The sequence below is a fragment of the Littorina saxatilis genome, linkage group LG2, assembly GCF_037325665.1.
Source record: "Littorina saxatilis isolate snail1 linkage group LG2, US_GU_Lsax_2.0, whole genome shotgun sequence".
NCBI lineage: Eukaryota > Metazoa > Mollusca > Gastropoda > Littorinimorpha > Littorinidae > Littorina > Littorina saxatilis.
Window position 1 is genome coordinate 95,873,402 of NC_090246.1, and position 20,610 is coordinate 95,894,011.

Genomic DNA, 20,610 nt, shown 5'->3' on the forward strand with positions numbered 1-20,610 from the left:
AATTAATTAGTGCCTTAATGTATGTGTAGTGATAGCTGATGAGCGCCATCAAATTGACTCGAATTGTGTCCCGTACACCTATTACTAATATTATTTTCTTACAAATATAGCTATCAAACTATGTAGTTTCGTTTTGTTAAGAAATGTTACGACAATGCATGCACAACCAGAACGTTCGGAAATATGTTCATTGTGATTACTTTACAAATCCCTTAACACGAACGAAAAGACGAAAATCTGGTCGACATCCACAAAACCTGAACTTAGGTGACTCTTAAGATGTGTTAAATAATTATGACAAGGAAATGCGTTCTACGGCTACCTCAGAAAGTTAAAAATAGCCGTTACCTATTGCCTTAGATCTGTAGCTATCAAGGAACTAACCCAAAATTCTCATTAAAGCCAAAATGAAAAAAATCGATTTGGATAATCATTTTGGAGACCAACCCCCCCCCCCCCCCCCCCGCCAACCACCCCCCCCCCCCCCATCCCCCTTGAAAAAAACATCAACAACAAAACACTGAGGTTGGCTTGTAATGTGACACAGAAATGTGGGCTTCTAGCTGCTACCCCAGAAAGTTAAAAAGATCCGGTATTGCCTTAGATTTGTAGCTTTCAAGATCACATCAAGGACAAAAACAGAAAGCTTTTCAGACTCAGATAATTATTTTGACAAAAAGAAATAAGGTTGAAAATGTAATTGTGTTTTATAATGTGACAAAGACAGGTGTGATTCTGCTACCTCAGAAAGTTGAGGAAAAAATAGCCTGAGATTTGTAGCTTTCAAGGAAACAAAAATTCCCATTAAGGCCAAAACAGAATACCACAGATTAAAATAATCATTTTTAATGTAGCACGGAAATATGAGATTCTGCTACCTAGAAAAGTTAAATTATATATCCCTTGAATTGTATCATTTGAGGAAACCAGACCTAGAAGCATTACTGTGACAAAAAGACGTGATATATGATGTAGTAATACCTGTATTGCCAGTTCACCACTCTCGCGAACGAAGTCTGCTTGAGCCTATCCCTGCAAGCAAGCGAATTTTTTCGTGAACACTGGAGAGTTCGCAGTTAACTGTCAAGTGTTGAAAGGGAAGATCAAATTTTTTTATTTTTTTTCAAAACGTCAGGAAAATGCATGTGCAAACAAGTTTAGAATTTTGGTAATTCTGATTATTTTACAAATCCCTCAACACGGCCGAAATGATATAAATACTTTTCGACATCTACTGAGTCTGAACTGACGGTGATTCTTTGCTTCTTTTAATTTAACAAGGGAAAAAATGTGCTCCGGCATTTCTCGACAGAAGCTTAAAAAAAGGCGCTATTGGATTAGCTTTTGAGGAACCAATGATTCCCATCAAGGCCAAAAACAAAAACCACAGAATGAGATAATCATTTTGTTAAAAGGAATTAAAGACTTCTTAATTGATTCTTGTAATGTAAAACGGGAGATTTGTAATTCCAATACCTTAGAAAGTTAAACATATCCTCGGGGTTTTAGCCATCGAGGAAGCCAACATTCCCACCAAGGCCAATAACAGAAACAAAACCCGGAGTGATAATACACATTTTGACAAAAACACAGAATAGAAAGTTGTAATACGCACGACTGACTGTATCGCTAGATCATCACTCTCGTGAAAGAAGTCTTCCTGAGGTATCTATCAGTTTGTAAATTAGGTCATTCTGAATATTTTACAAATCCAGAAACAAGGACGAAACGATAGAAAAACTGTCAGAAATTCCGAAATCTACTGATTCTGAACTGACGGTGATACTTTGCTTCTTTTAATTCGACACGGAAAAATGTGCTCCTACATTTTTGGACAGAAGCTTAAAAACAGACACTATTGGATTAGCTTTCGAGGAACCCATGATTCCCATCAAGGCCAAAAACAGAAAGCACAGAATGAGATAATCATTTTGTTTAAAAAAAAAAAGACATTGTCATTGTTTCTTTCAATGTGAAACGGGAAATGTGTGATATAATACCTTAGGAAGTTAAACGTAGCCTGGGTGTTTTAGCCTTAGCGTAAGACAACATTCCCACCAAGGCCAAACACAGAAACGACAACCCAGAGTAATAATACACATTTTGACAACAATTAAGACAGGACAGAAGTTAAAGTTTTAATACGTGTGACTGACGGTATCGGTAGATCACCAATGCACTCTTGTGAACGAAGTGTTCCTGTGGTATATACGAGTATCAGTCTGCTTCATCTTATTTGTGGGGTCCTGATTTGGCCTATTATGGTCCGCTGGACCCGAAAAGCAACAGCTAACTAACTATCTTATTTGTGCAAGTACGTACGCGGGTTTTCCCTCTAAGACTGGCGAGTTCGCGGAAAATGTCGAATGTTGAAAGCGGAAGATCAATGAACGAGTCAATTAACTTTTGGTGAGCTCTGGGACATGAACTTTGAGAGTAAAAAGAAAAGCAAAAAGAAGTCCGCGATACAACGTATTTTCATTACTTCCACATGGAAGAAAAACGCTACTAGTACAAATGCCGAATAATGCAGAAAAAAGGCTCGTAGAAAGGGTGTGTCTAAAACACGCGGGGACACGCGGGGACACGCGGGGACACACGGGGACACGCGGGGACACACGGGGACACACGGGGACGGTGAATTAGCACGCCGGGACGTTATATAATAACATTCTGACTATCCTTTATGTATTTCTAAAAAAAAAAATATATATATATTCATTAACTTATTTTTTTTTTCTCAGAATGTTATAAAATAACGTCCCCCCGTGCTATTTCACCGTCCCCGCGTGTCCCCGCGTGCAGTTAAACTGTCCCCGCGTGTCCCCGCGTGTCCCCGCGTGTCCCCGCGTGTTTTAGACACACCGCGTAGAAATGGTCAACGGCGGCAAAAGTAATGCAGTTAAGGGGAACAAAACAACAACAGACAGACAGACAGAAAGACAGACACACAGACAGACAGACAGACAGAAAGACAGACACACAGACAGACATACAGACAGGGTAGTCTAATAGAGAGAAACAGAGCAAGGTAGTCTCACACAGAAAAGGAGCCCGACAGACGGGGAAAGGAGGAGGAGGAAATCCATGGCAAAACACTGCGCAGAGAGACGGACAGGTTAGTCTCACAGTGAAAGCAGAGCAAGCTAGTCTCACACAGAAAAGGAGCCCGAAAGAGTGAGATAAGAGGAGCCGGGATTCTAGTGAGACAGACAGGGTAGTCCCACACAGAGAAACAGAGCAAGGTAGTCTCACACAGAAAAGGAGCCCGATAGACGGAGATAGGAGGAGCAGGGAACCCAGTGAGACAGACAGGGTAGTTTCACGCAGAGAGCAACAGAGCAAGGACGTTTCACACAGAAAAAGAGCCCGACATAGGGAGATAGAAGGAGCAGGGAACCCAGTGAGACAGACAGGGTAGTTTCACGCAGAGAGCAACAGAGCAAGGACGTTTCACACAGAAAAGGAGCCCGACATAGGGAGATAGAAGGAGCAGGGAATCCAGTGAGACAGACAGGGTAGTTTTACACACAGAGCAACAGAGCAAGGACGTTTCACACAGAAAAGGAGCCCGACATAGGGAGATAGAAGGAGCAGGCAACCCAGTTAGACAGACAGGGTAGTTTTACACACAGAGCAACAGAGCAAGGACGTCTCACACAGAAAAGGAGCCCGGCAGAGGGAGATAGAAGGAGCAGGGAATCCAGTGAGACAGACAGGGTAGGTTCACACAGAGAGCAACAGAGCAAGGACGTATCACACAAAAAAGTAGCCCGACAGACAGGGAAAGGAGGAGGGAATCCAGTGCAAGAGACTGCACAGACAGACAGACAGAGAGACAGACAGGGTAGACGTAGTCTCACACAGAGAAACAGAGCAGGGCAAAAGACTGCACACAGAGACAGACAGGGTAGTCTCACAGAGAGAAACAGAGCAAGCTAGTCTCACACAGAAAAGGAGCCCAACAGACGGAGATAGGAGGAGCAGGGAGTCCAGTGAGACAGACAGGCCGGGGTATAGTTTCACACAGAGAGAAACAGAGCAAGGTAGTCTCACACAGAAAAGAAGTCCGACAGACGGAGATAGGAGGAGCAGGGAATCCAGTGTAACTCTCTACCCATCCGAAACTCCTCAGGGCCCTCCACTTGTTTCGTTTTCGCGCTCCGTCCGGGGGCCCTCGCCAATCAATCTCTCTCCATTGATCCCTCCCCGTCTGATCCTGGGCTCTCTCGCGAGCAAACACTATTTTCGCCCGGTTTGAATATCTAATCGGAATGCTATTCAAGTGTAGTAAAGAAGACGAAGAAAAAAAGAGACAGTGAGGTGAGTAGTTGGCGAGAGGGGTAGGGAGGGGGGGGGGGGAGGAGGTGGAGGATTGGAGGGGGTTGGGGGACGCTCCTGACTTGATAGTGTTGAAAAAAGTTTGAGTGTCCTGATAATAATCCATCCCCCCCCCCCCCCCCCCCATCTATACTCCACTCACCTCCCCCGATCTTGGTCTACTCACTTCTTATACTTCCCCATTTCGTTGGCTGGTTTTCTCTGTACGTTACGTGACTAATAAGCGTTGAGACAAGAACAGGTGAAGTGTTGAGGGCAACGATGCCGTGCCCTTCTCCTCGATCTCCCTGCTTCCTTTTCACCCGCAACCCTCATCTTCTTGACCCACCCTGTTTCCTGGTTCAAAGGTATTGATGATGCGGGCTCTCTCGGCAAGGCAAGGCTGCATGTGTTTAAAAAACCCACCCAGGGTTACATTTTTGTTGTTGTTGTAAACAAAGAAAATCACACATAAACTAAATATAATAACGAGACAGAACACTTCACAATTAATAAACACAAACGGGTCAAACTGGACTATTGATTGTATGACAAATGTGTTAACATGACATTATTATTATTATTATTGTGATCATTTTTATGCGCCTAATCTAGATATAGCCCTAGGCGCTTACATATTAATTTCTGCCGTTTGAAATGGAATTTTTTACAGACAGACAGACAAACAGACATTTTTTTACACACAATATATAACGCATTCACATCGGCCAGTAAAGCTCAGTAGCCTATTAGGCGAGCATTCACCTTTCACGTGGCTTTTACGAAATTAATTCATACAAAAATTCCATTGTGCACAAATAGCATCCATCCTTGTAATGTTGGATATGTGACCAAGTGGAGGGATGGTTTATTCCATGAAAAAAAAAACGCGGGTTAGGGGGAAGAATTTACCCGATGTTCCCCAGCATGTCGTTAGAGGCGACTAACGGATTCTGTTTCTCCTTTTACCCTTGTTAAGTGTTTCTTGTATAGAATATAGTCAATTTTTGTAAAGATTTTAGTCAAGCAGTATGTACGAAATGTTAAGTCCTTTGTACTGGAAACTTGCATTCTCCCAGTGAGGTAATATATTGTACTACGTTGCAAGCCCCTGGAGCAAATTTTTGACTAGTGCTTTTGTGAACAAGAAACAATTGACAAGTGGCTCTATCCCATCTCCCCCCTTTCCCCGTTGCGATATAACCTTCGTGGTTGAAAACGACGTTAAACACCAAATAAAGAAAGAAAGAAATAAATTCCATGAACAAGCCTGGCCAAATCTGGGATGGAGAGCCAGACTGTTTTCATAAGAAGGACTGTGCCTTTAAAGGCACCTATCTTCTTTCTAGCGTAAATGATCGTGTGTATCACCACACAGGTCTGGCCAGACTGTGACATGGACGTCCTTCCACAAACACCAACAATCTTCAGCATGACTCAAACAATCATGTACGCCACCACTTATTTGTCCAGACTTTAATATCGGAGAAGAGCATCCTTCAACTTTGACACAGACCAACAATCTTCAGCCTAGCTGAATCAATCGTGTACGCCACCACTTATCTGTCCTTCCATTTGGTCAACACCAAACATCTGCAAGCTTGGCTGAGTTACTCGTGTACGCCTCCATTTGGACAAACACCAAACATCTGCAAGCTTGGCTGAGTTACTCGTGTACGCCACCACTTATCTATCCTTCCATTTGGACAAACACCAAACATCTGAAAGCTTGGCTGAGTTAATCGTGTAGGCCACCATTAATCTGGCCAGACTTTGACATGAGGTAGGAGCATCCTTCATCTTGGACACACACCGACCATTTCAGCCTGGTATGTTTCTTTAATAATATTATTACTGAAAGACACGCAACAGATGTTTGAAAAAGCCTCTTCGTATTCCTTTCTTTAACATACAACCAACACATTAATACACAATTAACGAAGGAAAAGTAAGGAAAAAGATAAACCCACAAATATACATATTTGACACACACAAATTGTATCCCCTCTGCAGTAGACATACACACAGCCAAGCACGCAATCGAATACAGACTCAAAGAAAGATAACATCGCAAATATTTGCTAACGCCTCCTCAAATTCGTCACTTCAGCAGACAAACACCATACTACACGACCACAAACGAGTAGTAACAATGGTCTAACATGGTTTGGCTGGCGCATATATTATACGTATTGCACCATGAGAGTGGAGAGATTCAGAAACACATTAATTTTCGTCTCGTCGTGATTTCCGGTTGTGATACGTCATCCTTGCACGGTGTGAGTAAAGGTCACTTCGACTTCTAAAGAACAGACATTCTGCTTTGCATAGATTTGTGTAGATGGTGACATTATGGCGAACAACAGTATCGCCATATTCGCCTCTTCAGCGGGCAAATAACATAATACGTGTTCATCACCACACACGAGAAAATACCTAGACACTCTAAGATGTTTTTGCTGATGCATACTATAGCGCAATGAAAGCACAGTATAAAGAAAGCTTCGCCGCCTCATTCGTAAAGCAGTACAAAGTTGAATTTTCAGATCATCTATAGTCCAGCGAACGCACTGTTTGGTAAAGCTGTACTAGCGAATAGGTATAGCTCTACGAAGTGGGGTGTTACCTTTTTGTTAGCCGAACCAAAGTAGTCAAAGAAACACGTGTCACAGATCTAGATAGTAGGATGTTCATGTTCTAAAGTATATTATTCAAATAAAGCTTTTCCAGACTACACGTATAGTGCTACAACGTGAGATGTTTGTTTTCTGAAGTTCAGGCAAATCAGTCAAAGAAAGCTTTGTGATTAGCGCATACATACGTTAATTTGTGTCTTGTCCAACAACAGCAGTCGAGACAGCTTTACTGGTGCAAAGCACACACACACACACACACACACACACACACACACGAACGCACACACGCATTCACACACACACACACACACACACACACACACACGCACACACACACACGCACACACACACGAACGCACACACGCATTCACAACAGAAAAGCTTTGCGCATACACATAGCTCTACGAAAGTGGGATATGTTCATTTTCTACCATCCAGTCAAATCCGTCCAAGAAAGCTTTGCTGGCGCATATGTACAGCACCACGAATAAACAGGCTAAGAAAACTTGGCCATCGCATACGTATAGCTGTACAAAGCGGGATGTTCATTTTCTCCCTGTCCAGCAAAAGCAAAGCCCCAAAGTGTCCCCGCCGGAGTGACAACTCAGTGTACATCTCCAAGATTGTCGGTAACCTCCCGAGAGTTAGCGAGGGGTTAGTGTTGTCTGCTCTCTCCTCTGCTAATCATGATTGGCCATCACTCCATCTTTCCTGTTCTCCCTTCACGAGAGCTAGCTGTCTGCAAGGCCCAGAGCCAACGGAGACGACCAGGAGATTGTTGGTGTGTTGACGTAGTTGGTACAGAGCCAACTTGTTTAATGAGACGGTTTTTTTTCTGTCTTTTCGTCGTCGTTCTTTCTTCCCTTTCTGTTCAGGTTGGGGAAAGGTTTCCGTAACAGGGTTCAATGGTATAGTGTGGGTAGATTTCGATTTTTCTATTTGAACTTGACTTTACGGCTGTGTCTGCATCGTTGTGGTCGTGTTAATTCCTCTCCTATTCTGCTTTGATTTTTCTGTTTGGGCTTGACTTTACAAGTTTTCCCTTGCTCGTGCTCTTAGTCTGCTTTGAGTCCCGATCGATGTGTAAAAGGGGAACGATAAAGGCTAGATCCTCTGAGCTGTTTCGATTGTGAAAAAAACATTTTAGAAACTAGCGTGTTATCATGGTAAACGGTATGTCAACACACTAGCAGTTGAGCAGTAGCACAAGGGTGTTTTTAATGAAGTTCAATGCCAAGAAACTGTTTCAAACAAACAGCTGAAACAAATGATATTTTAGTGTTCTTCTTGGCGTGACAATAAGGCACGCTGAAGGGGATCCTTTAAGATACCGTATGTCTCGTGTAAACCACCTTGTGAAACCAAAAACAAAGAGACTGCCAACGTTCCAAAATTCAGAATCAAAAAGCAAGAAAGGTAGGTTGTTGGAACGTTTGTTATTGGCAAAATAACTTAAAAATATGTTTTGGGGAAATACAAAAAAATTACAAAAATAGTCCCGACCTACCGACCCTATTTTTTTGGCCTATGTTACCGTTAACAGACTTTTTTTTTTTGCCTAATAATGCATTTCTATAACTAACTTATAACAAAAACCCAGCTTGTTTCAGTCATAAAGTGTGTCTTAAATATGAGTTTATCCACTGTCCGACCCATCCAATGTAAAAAAATTTTTTTTTACAAATTATAATTAGATAATTGGTCAGTGGAAAACTACAGGGGGGGCATCGTAAGCTTGCTTACGATGGGCAAGGGAGCGAACTGGTAAGAGTTAAGTGCACAGACAAACAATTGATAACGAACATTTATCTGGCTGATTTGCTCTCTTGATTCATTCGCTTGTGGCTTCGTGGCAGGCGGAAGAAAAAATCAGCCACATAAGTTTTCGTTATTAATTGGTTGTCTGTGCACTTAAAAGACCGTTCGCGTTGGGTCGATATATTTGTGAATGTATTGTTTTGTCAATAACAAACGTTCCAACAACCTACCTTTCTTGTTTTTTGATTCACCTTGTGAAACATCCCAAATTCGTCGAGACATTTGCAGGGATAAAAACATCCTTCGACTTGGACACACACTACAAATCTACAGCGTTGCTGTACGTCATGGGTACAGTGGGAGTTTCATAACTGACATATAATGATGTCAATCTTCGAAATTAATTCAGAAAAAAATCCCGATTTGCAAAGAAAGTAGCCATGACAGTGTTGATTGGTAGGTGTTGCGTCAAAGTGGGTGGGTGCTGTTTTGTCACGGGAACGCCTAGACATAATAATCTGTTGTGGAACGCATGACACATTGTTCACGATGTGGTATGTATCTTTAACTTTGTGGAACTAAGTGTCTGGAATCGACCTCCTGCAGTGAAGGCATAGCAGTGAGTGAAAGTATAGCAGTGAGCATATGTTCTAGACACTAAAAACCTGCGTCCAGACCGACTGTTATAACTGCATGAACCATCGTGTATATGCGTCTTACAAGGAATTTCCATGCCCTTCAGGCTTAACAGGTACATTTCCGTAGTAAACGATCATGTATACTACAATGGATTTGTCCAGCTGTTTACTCCGGACCAGAGCAGCCGTCCACTTGGACACTTACTACAAGTTAGCAGCCTGGTTTCTGTAGTGCAGAGTGCAATTTTTCTTGATTAGATTTACAAGGTATCATTTGCGAAGTAAATTCAGAAAGTAAAAAATCAATTCTGCACGGAATGCAGCCAGGCAGCTGGTTTTGTGTATGCGTCCAATCGGAAGGCTGCTGGGCACATGTAAAAGGTTAGAAGAATATGTGATGGGTTACATAATTATGATGCTTTACACGGGTAGGAAGTTACACTTTCAAAAAGACGAAAATCATTCCGAAAACGGGCACGAATAAATTGAAGGTTAACTATTGGACAAAGCACATAATCGATTTGAAAGCATCCACGAAACATAAAAAATGCATTCTCTGCCTCATGCAATAAAGCTTCCGTTTTTCTGCCGCTGCTTCAGCAATCAGTGCAGCAAGACGAGATTACTCCTTTCATGAATAATAAATAGATATATTGAATTATGATTCCATCTTAAAAAACACTTTGAATGTTAGAATTCCATAGACGCGCGCCAACTAACAATTCAACTCCAAGGTACGAGAACCACCAGAATTGAAGAATATAGCCATGATTGTTTTAGCTGGGAATGTCCGGTATTTTACAGGTTTATTGTTTGAAAATACCGGTAAAAACTAGTCCACCAGTAAGCCATGGTGATTATGCTTGCATCTAACAGTTGTTGCTGGTCATGTCTTTAATTGAACGATTACCCTGACAAAACGCCCGTCTTTTGTGGTATCTACGTTTCCTTCTTTTAAGTAAAAATAAAATACCGTTCTACCGGTGAAAATGATATGTTCACAACCTATGACCTATCGGCCACGGGACAAAAACAACTTTTCGATTTGACACAAGTCAACAATCCACAGCATGGCCGCTTCATGTAAGGAGTCTTTTTTAAGTTAATTTCTTAACTCCTCTGATTGGTCAAGCCTCGCCCAACTTGCGTTTCTCACATAAGAAATAGAACATGCTGTATTCTCACGATTTTAACGGAAGCCCGCGCTCAAAGCGCTGCGCAAGAGACTGGGTGGCCGAGTGGTAACGCACTTGCGCTCGGAAGCGAGAGGTTGCGAGTTCGATCCTGGGTCAGGGAGTTAGCAATTTTCTCCCCCCTTTCCTAACCTAGGTGGTGGGTTCAAGTGCTAGTCTTTCGGATGAGACAAAAAACCGAGATCCCTTCGTGTACACTACATTGGGGTGTGCACGTTAAAGATCCCACGATTGACAAAAGGGTCTTTCCTGGCAAAATTGTATAGGCATAGATAAAAATGTCCACCAAAATACCCGTGTGACTTGGAATAATAGGCCGTGAAAAGTAGGATATGCGCCGAAATGGCTGCGATCTGCTGGCCGATGTGAATGCGTGATATATTGTGTAAAAAAAATTCCATCTCACACGGCATAAATAAATCCGTGCGCCTTGAATATGTGCGCGATATAAATTGCATAAAAAAATTCAAAAAAATCCCTGCGCTTAGAACTGTACCCACGGAATACGCGCGATATAAGCCTCATATTGATTGATATTGATATACGCGCAAGTGTGGTCAGGCGCGTACGTAAGACACATGTGGCCAGGCCTTAACCGGTTTCCCATCGCAGAACAATCTCAAAGCCCGAGCAACCAACGCAAATTGGGGATAATCAGGATTCTTCAGCACAATATCCTACTTTGCGGAATAAAACCCTGTTGTCCAGGGAACACAATCTCTAAAAAGACTGCTTTTGAAGCACACCGGCAAGGCTCTGAAACAAGCGCTTAGCCGAGAAAGCTACACGCAGAACAAGTGGGCTAGAAATGACACTCTTGGCCACTCCAAAGAACAGCTGGAAAGACCGCGGAATAGTGTCAGAAACGTCTCAAAGACCATCATCGGACGCAGAAACATACATAGAAATAAGCTGTTTGCGCATCTTGGGTTTCTTCGTTAGTTCGAGACAGAATTAAAATTTGTGTTTGTCCAAAATAACCAGTCGTTCACTTGATTTTGAACTGATGAATATTGCTCAGTTGGTAGCGCGCTGGATTTGTATTCAGTTGGCCGCTGTCAGCGTGAGTTCGATCCCAGGTTCGGCGGAAATTTATTTCAGAGTCAACTTTGTGTGCAGACTCTCTTCGGTGTCCGAACTCCCCCCCCCCCCCCCCCCCCCCCCCCGTGTACACTACATTGGGTGTGCACGTTAAAGATCCCACGATTGACAAAAGGGTCTTTCCTGGCAAAATTGCTTAGGCACAGTTAATAATTGTCTACCTATACCCGTGTGACTTGGAATAATAGGCCGTGAAAGGTAAATATGCGCCGAAATGGCTGCAATTACTGGCCGTATAAAATTTCATCTCACACGGCATCACTGCAGAGCGCCTAGAACTGTACCCACGGAATATGCGCGATATAAGCGTCATTGATTGATTGATTGATTGATTGATTTTGGCAGTGGTAATGGTCAGCTTGGTTGAAAATGCACACCAACCAAAACAATAATGATTTGGTTTATTCTCAAGAGCTGTGTAGCAGCGGAAACAATGTTACGACGGTAATATTTCTTTATTTAACTGATACATTTTAACCATAAGAAAATGATTTCCTTAATAAATACTGGTTCTGTATGTATATCCTGGGCCTGCAGAGAAATACATGGAAATACTTGCACTTTTTGTGTGTCTACGTCAGTACATTGCAAGCATATCAAAGTACATCAATCGCGTCACATGGAAACAAGAGGATGTGACATGGATTTAACAAGAGGCGAAGCCTTCAAGGCTCACGTAAGAAATCGACAAACAGTAACACAAACTCAATCACTCCGTCACACACACACACACACACACACACACACACACACACACACACACACACACACACACACACACACACACACACACACACACACACACACACACACACACACACACACAAAAAGAGCATAGGTGAAACTGTGCAAGAAAGCGAGACACTAGATCTAGATCTGTCTGTCTGCATGTAGCCTACTTACAGGGACACGACTGCCAACTAGTCTCGGCCCGCTCAAAAAAACAATGACCGAGACTTTCAGTAATTCCTTCGCGTGACGTCAAACCCTCTTACGTCATAATGTGACGTCAATGTAATGTGACGTCTTCAAATGTTAGAGTTTCTACCACATACATACATACGCACAGACAGACAAAAGTTAGCATCGCATAGGCTACACTTACGTGAGCCAACTAACAAGTCGCGTAAGGCGAAATAACAACATTTAGTCAAGCTGTCGAACTCACAGAATAAAACTGAACGCACTGCATTTTTTCACCAAGACCGCATATTCGTAGTTTCGTCAGTCCACCGCTCGTGGCAAAGGCAGTGAAATCGACAAGCCAGAATAGTGCGGTAATGTTCGCGCTGAGCAGGATAACACGCTTTTCGGTATCTCTATTCCTTTTAGCGTACTGAGTTTGTTTGTAATCCAAACATATCATATATATATATATATATGTTTTTGGAATCAGGGACCGACATTCAAGGAATAACATGAAATTGTTTCTAAATCGATTTCGGAAAATTAATTGTAATCATAATTTTCCTATTTTTAATTTTCAGAGCTTGTTTGTAATCCAAATATAACATATGTATATAAATATGTTTTTGGAATCAGAAAATAACGAAAATAAAATGAAATTGTTTTTGAATCGTTTAAAAAAAATGTAATGACAAGTTTCCAATTTTTAATGACCGAATTCATTAATTGTTTGTTAAGCTACCAAGCTGAAATGCAATACCAAAGTCCGGTCTTTGTCGAAGATTGCTTTGCCAAAATGTCAATCAATTTGATTGAAAAATGAGGGTGTGACAGTGCCTCATCAACTTTTACAAAAAGCCGGATATGACGTCATCAAAAGTATTTATCAACAAAATAATTTAAAAAAAGTCCGGGGATATTAATTCCAGAAACTCTCATGTCAAATTTCATGAAGATCTCGATTCCCCCTCTATGTTAAAACATTTAGTCAAAACTTGACTAAATGTAACAATTAAGAAAAAAAGAAGAAGAAAAAAAATGTATTCTATGTGTTTTGTTCAATGTCTGTATCATTATCTAACTGGATTATTAATAAGATAAAAAGCGAAACGAATACATTGTAGAGACAGTGACACAATGTGACCCTCCACCACGAAATGAGTCGCATGTCACCTCGAGCGGTTCTGCGCTGGGCTTAATATTAGTCCGGGGAGTGTCTGGTAACAGTGTGAGGGTCACCTTAGTCACAGGCTTATAACTCAACCATTTGTTGCTCTTTTCTAAAACGGTTTTCACCACTGGATAGAGCATAAAACAATCTTTAGGAAAATGTACAAATATGAAAATCATGCAAAGGTGACATGCGACTCATTCCGTGGTGGAGGGTCACAAATGTCAGGTGTCTTGTCTACTGTCCTGAATGACACACGCTTGCTGACAGTTCACCATTGCCAAAAGAATAAACACATAAGAAATAGGTAGAAATGAATGTGAAAACTGACTTTAATTGTTGATCAGTATTTTCTATACCACTTACAAATAATCTACTTACACATAGCTGTTTGGCAAATGTATGTTGCATGGGACACACTGACATGAAAGTGGAAGATTGTTTTCCCTCTAGAGAAACTACATATCAAGTTACACTTTTTGTGCTCTTCCATTCCAGTTGACAATCAATTACTATACGTTATTTGCGTTTTTGACCAAAATATGACATTTTACACAGATCGAGACAGTCATTGTTCTCCGAGACCGCGATAGCGGTCGAGGTGAACAATGACTGTCGTTATTCCAAAGGACTGCGAATGCCAGTCACAAAATGGTACCCAGCTCATGAGAATAGCCCATTTTCTAATCGCGTAACTTTTTGAAACAATGCACATCCCAGAGTAATGTATCTGTCGATTTGTCTCCACCGTCCTCCTCTAGCCCTTTTTTCCACCCTAGCGTTGCCACACTCTTCCGTATAACACCCCATTAGCAAACCGGACAAATTTTAGTTCACATGACGGGAATCGCAATCTTGTGAACATGATTAGGAGGTGATCCGACAAGGGACTGGGAAATGTGTGTGCGTGGGTGGGATTTGGGTGTCGGGAAGGCATGGGCGAGGGAAGGGGGGTGAAAGAGGGAGGGGGGGGTGAATACGTTTTTGGGAGAGAAGGGTCCTAGAGGAATGCAACTGGGGCCAGCATGATGGCTGCTAACGATGTAAGAAAAAATAAAACAAAATAATGACATTCTGTACATAGCCAGGACAATGTTTTTCTTTGAACACACACACACACACACACACACACAGTCATCCTCTTGCACTCCTTTCTCCCTCCCTCGCCCAATCCCTTTATTATCAGCACAATTACGATCAGTAATGTCAGCCTTGAACTTCAACACGTCCACCACCACTATGTGTTAGAGGTCATTCAAAACACGTCCAGTATAAAACACAGCATTAGAAACGCTCATTTGGGTTGAAGAGTGGAACAAATGGACCCTTTCCCCTGGCGAAGTAATGAAGAGCTCCAAGACATTATCTCTCATCACAAAACGCGAAGCTGAGAGAGAAGAGAGCATTACTAGCACGTGCAAGACGCTTCGCAACGATCTTTCTTTCCTTCGCTGCGGAGATGTCCCCATTCTCACACTCGCTCTTTTCACATAGCACGTCTCTTCCCCTTGTAATCTGGCAACACGACGACTGTGCTTCGTGTAATAAATTTCGGTTTTTATGTTGTTCCTGGCGAATAATCCTACGCTTGTAAACGAACCACCCGTGAGAGCCATCTTTGTTTGTGACACTGTCCCCTGGGAATCTTACCTCTGTTTCTTCTTCGTTGCACAAAGCGCTTTGTGGCCCACTAAGGAAGAGACGGTTCTCTTTGGCCAAACGTGTCTCTCATGTGTGTTGGTGCAAGTTTTGGTTCAGATTATGATTGTTGTCTTTCATTTTGGGTTTTGCTCTGTGTGAGGCGGAGATAGATCGAAAAGGATCGATGGATGTGAAAGATGAGGGGGGCGGAGGTGTTTGCGAGAGAGAGAGAGAGAGAGAGAGAGAGAGAGAGAGAGAGAGAGAGAGAGAGAGAGAGAGAGAGAGAGAGAGAGAGAGAGAGAGAGAGAGAGAGAAGTCTGAAGTCTGAATGTTTTAATGAATATATAGGCCTTGGGCCCTTTTCATGGAGATGAGCACATCTCAAGCACCAGCATACAAATGCACATAGTAAACAAAAACAAGAACATCCTACTAGTATCGCCCTGTTTCGTTTACGGATTATGGATTACGAATGGAAAGCGCCTTCATGACAAATGTAGAAAAACGTAGCAATAGCGGCTTACTAGTGTTTGAAAACAGCATGGTTAATTTAAACAATGATTGGATTCTAGTGTATTTTCGTGGAATATAATATTCTCTTAACTCAGCATATTTAGGGCATACTAAAACAAAGTGGACTTCATCTTCAACACTGCCACAACAAAATGGACAAGATAAATCAGCGGAGGTTGCATTTAAATTAAAGCGAAATCGATGCACTTTGAGAGGAGATACTCCCAATCTAAGTCTAATCAGAAGATTTCTAGCTTTAGTATGTTTCAAATCACTTAAATAGTTGGATAATGTTATGGTTGATTTGAAGGTTCTGTACAGAGAGAAACGTTCACTTCCTTGTACATTTTCAAGCCAGGTTTGCTTATAGGATGAAATAAGTGTTTCTTTAAATGCTGTTAGGAACGCCCTCTCATCGCCAACACCTTGGTTTTCCCATACTTCATCAAAACCGTACATGTACTGAGTGTAACAGATCGAGGAGGCCCATGTTTTCTTATTTTGTTCATGGAGATATTTCAGCATTTTATACGCCTTGCTCGGAAGGCGATGATGTGGCATCCTCAATATACGTAGCCAAAAACGAATGCATTTAACAAAGCTGTTTATAAACAATTAGGGGTACCTTCCCGTTTCTCCATAGACCATAGCATTTGGTGTTCTCATACTCGTATTCAAAAAAACGTTTAAGTGCGAATAAATGAACTCTCTCTATAGGTGTATGGTCTGCTTCAAACCCCCAAACTTCGGCACCATATGCCAGCATCGGTTGAATCTGTGCGTCGAAAAGCTTGAAAAAAATAGCTGGAGATCTGAGAGAGAGAGAGAGAGAGAGAGAGAGAGAGAGAGAGAGAGAGAGAGAGAGAGAGAGAGAGAGAGAGAGAGAGAGAGAGAGAGAATTGAATTGAATTGAATTACACTTTATTTAACAAGGATTAAGATTTAAGGCTACGCCTTTTCTTACAATCTGTCCTTGGGACACATAGACACACAATGATAAACAATTTAAAAAAATAGAGAGAGAGAGAGAGAGAGAGAGAGAGAGAGAGAGAGAGAGAGAGAGAGAGAGAGAGAGAGAGAGAGAGAGAGAGAGAGAGAGACTCTGAGACAGACAGAGCGGCAAAGATTTATGCCGGGTTGAAGGAGAGGGGAGGAGGGGGGGGGGGGGGGGGGGTAGATGGGGGAAGGATAGGAACTGTGTGTGTTTGTGTGTGTGTGTGCGTGTGTGTGCGTGCGTTCGTGACCTTTTTGGGGCCTTGTATTAGACATAACCAAGCTAAGGAAAGGTCACTCTCGCGGAACATCGGTAATCTCCAAAACAGGGAGAGAAAATAACACGCTTTCACCTTGTGCAGTTCGGCAGTTCAAACGTGTCTTTTGCGTTGTTTTTGGTGTAAAACAAATTACCTACGATTAAAGAACAGACATCAGCCTCGAGGTGCACCGCAATTTTGAAGAATTCGTAGCCTTTTTTAGTTGAATACCTTTTCTTCAAAACATTAACTTACGATCATCCACACTTGAAAAATAGTGTACCCCCTGCTGAAATTACGTTTTCTTGGTAGTTCTATTTTTAATCTTACCGTCCTGATCACGTACATTAGCACCAGAGTGTGCAAAAGACTCTAAAATGCAGATGAAACACACCATCCTCGCTACTTTGCAGCCATTTTGAACGATCTCAGTAACCAACTATTTTTCGATCAAATGCTTACGTAAACTCATGCCGTCAAAAGATGTTCGAGTTTGTTTTTGCAAGAATGTTCATCAAGTGGATTTACAAACAATTAAATAATTGTAATCCGGAAAATGTCTCAAATTGCTGAATATCAATGGGCTCTTTAATACGTTAAATCGGGAAAGCCATGTCTAGCATTATACAGAATTGTTCATAAACCAAAAAATACCCTGACTATTCTTTTCCAAAAACTATGGTCTGTTTCAAAGACTTTCAGCAAATGTCAACATCATAAATCGAGATAACTAGAAACATCAAAAGAAATTTGGTGCAAAAAACAGTTTTCCTGATCACAAATTATTGTGTGAAACTTTCTTTACAACTTTTTTTCATAAAGTGTACATATTTTTCTATCAATAGACGTGTCCCCCGTTTAGAGTAAACACTGTTTTTGTGGTGCACTACCTGTGTTTAAAAAAATACAAAGCGGCCATAATTTCTCTTTATTTGAATTAATTTCGACTTCACAAAGATTGTTTTGGAGTGCAGATTAAAAAGAAGTCAATGCATGGAGAATTTGAAAAAACAGTGAGTTATACCTACTGTATTGTCGTCCTACCTATTCTCAATTTGACAATTACCGCATGTGACATCGGGGCTCCAAAAACTTTTCCGAAATGCAGTGTCACACATACTGAAGTTAAGACAGCTTAGCGTCATATTTTTCAATTGGTGATCATGTTTTGGGGGTTCCAGTGGTCGTGTATAACCCAACAATTGCAGAGAACGTAACTTTGTTCATACAATTATATTAAAACATTCTTTTAACTGGGATTTATAGAGAAATGTGCTGACATTTTAGTCTTAGGATCTATTTTGGCTTATTGCGCTACAGGGAATACGGGATAGTTTCATACCTAATTTATGCTATGAGGAAGGCCGCTGTATTAGGGCTTAAAAATATCATTTTATGTTTATGTTTTGCCCGGGATGCTCATGTAATTTGCTTGGTACTTGTGACACCCCTACTGGAGGACGGTATTTTGAATTCGGTCATGAATACGAACTGACAGGTTCAGCAGTATAGTTGGTGGTACTGCTGACAATATCACAGAAAAACATCGTGAACTTTCTTTTAAACCATATTATTGCACTATTAATGGTTCTGACGAGTGCAGTGGACAAGCAAAAAGGCATTCTGTATGTGACAACTTTCAGTAAATTTGATAAAATAGTGGAATTTTCTTCTGCTTTGGGCTTTTAATTTCCGTAGAGATTTGTATCTTGCATACTGCCACACTTGCTTCAAATACTCAATCCACTGGCAATCGACCTAAGTTCCTGGTTTTGTTAGGGCGCAACGCAAAGTACAGTCACCCGTGGTCGTTTGTTGTCAAAAATCTGGGTCACATCCCTCTTGTTTGTATCATGCGCGCGTGTTTTCACAAAATCGGCTCAAAACGTAAGCTTCTCTGCGGAGAAGGATGTCATAGACTGTAATTGAAACCTTTTGTTTTAAAATTTCTCCATTTGAAAGTGTAAAAAAAACACTTGTTTGTTTCAAGAAACACTTGTTTCCAAACAAAGGGCATTAACTGTTGTCTGGTGCAACCAAAGGGAGATAATTCACAAATTTAACATGTTTTTAAGATAGAGCAATGAATAAGCTTTACATTGATATAGGGCCATTCCAAAAAATATGCTTTCTGTACATCCATTCCCAGTAACTCTTCCTTATCTTCTCCAGTGCGCCGTACGGTGCGCCGGCGAAGCCGTCGTACACCCGGCAAAGCCGGGTATTCGGCTCTACTTCTTCCCGGCGAAGCCCTAGGGCCTACCCGGTGAAGCGGGTATTCATCTAGTATATTATATTATATAATATATAATATATAATATATAGATATAGATATATATATATATGTATACACACTTAGAAAAACCTGGCTCTTTTGTACGCATTCTTTTCATAGACTTCTCTTCTGCCTTCAACACTATCCAACCCTGCCTCATGGCCCGGAAACTTCTCCTCTACAGCGTGACTCCAAGGCTTATCCTGTGGATTATCAACTTTCTCGTTAACAGAACCCAGTCAGTCCGCTTTCAGACAGCTCTCTCTTCCCTTAGGTCCACCTCCATAGGCTCTCCACAGGGTACAGTTATCTCCCCTGTGTTGTTCACACTCTACACTAACGACTGCAGTGGCACTGACTCCACCCTTCTTATCAAATATTCAGATGATACAGCGCTAGAAGATCTCTCCAATAGTGACGCAACTTACTTTGCAGAAGTAGAACGTTTCAACGCCTGGTGTAAAGACAACTTTTTAGACCTAAATGTGACAAAGACCAAAGAACTTCTGATAGACTTTAGAAGAAACCCTGCCCCTGTCCCTGACCTGATGATTGATGGTGTGACTGTTGAGCGTGTGACTGAATATAAGTATCTTGGCACAGTTATCGATGATAAGCTGTCCTTCAATGCAAACACCACCCTCATACACAAAAAATGTCAGTCACGCATCTACTGCCTTCAGAAACTTAGGAAGTTGAATGTGAACTCTTCTATCCTTCAAACTTTCTACCGCTCTTTCATCGAGTCTGTCATCACTTTTGGTTTTGTGTCCTGGTATGGAGGTCTGCGTGTGAAGAACAGGAATGTCTTAGTGCGAATGGTGAATGTCAGTAGCAAGGTGATTGGCAGGCAGCAAGCAAGTGTGGAGTCCCTGTATGAAAAGCGTGTGGTGAGAAAGAGTAGGCGGATAGCTTCAGATAGGTCCCATGTCCTAGCCCACCTCTATGAACTCCTTCCCTCTGGCCGTAGACTTCGCACGCACAAAGCTAGGACACTCAGGCTGCAAAACAGCTTCATCCCCAAATCCATCACCCTTAGCAACATGTAAACACATCCACATACCCGACTCAGCCCCTCTTCTGCCAATGCAATCAGTAGTAATGTACATGTATGTATTGGTTTTATGTACAACCGTATATTTCCTGCGATATATTGTATGTTATGATATTTTGCAATGATGTTTAGCCATAGTTCGTTGTACGCG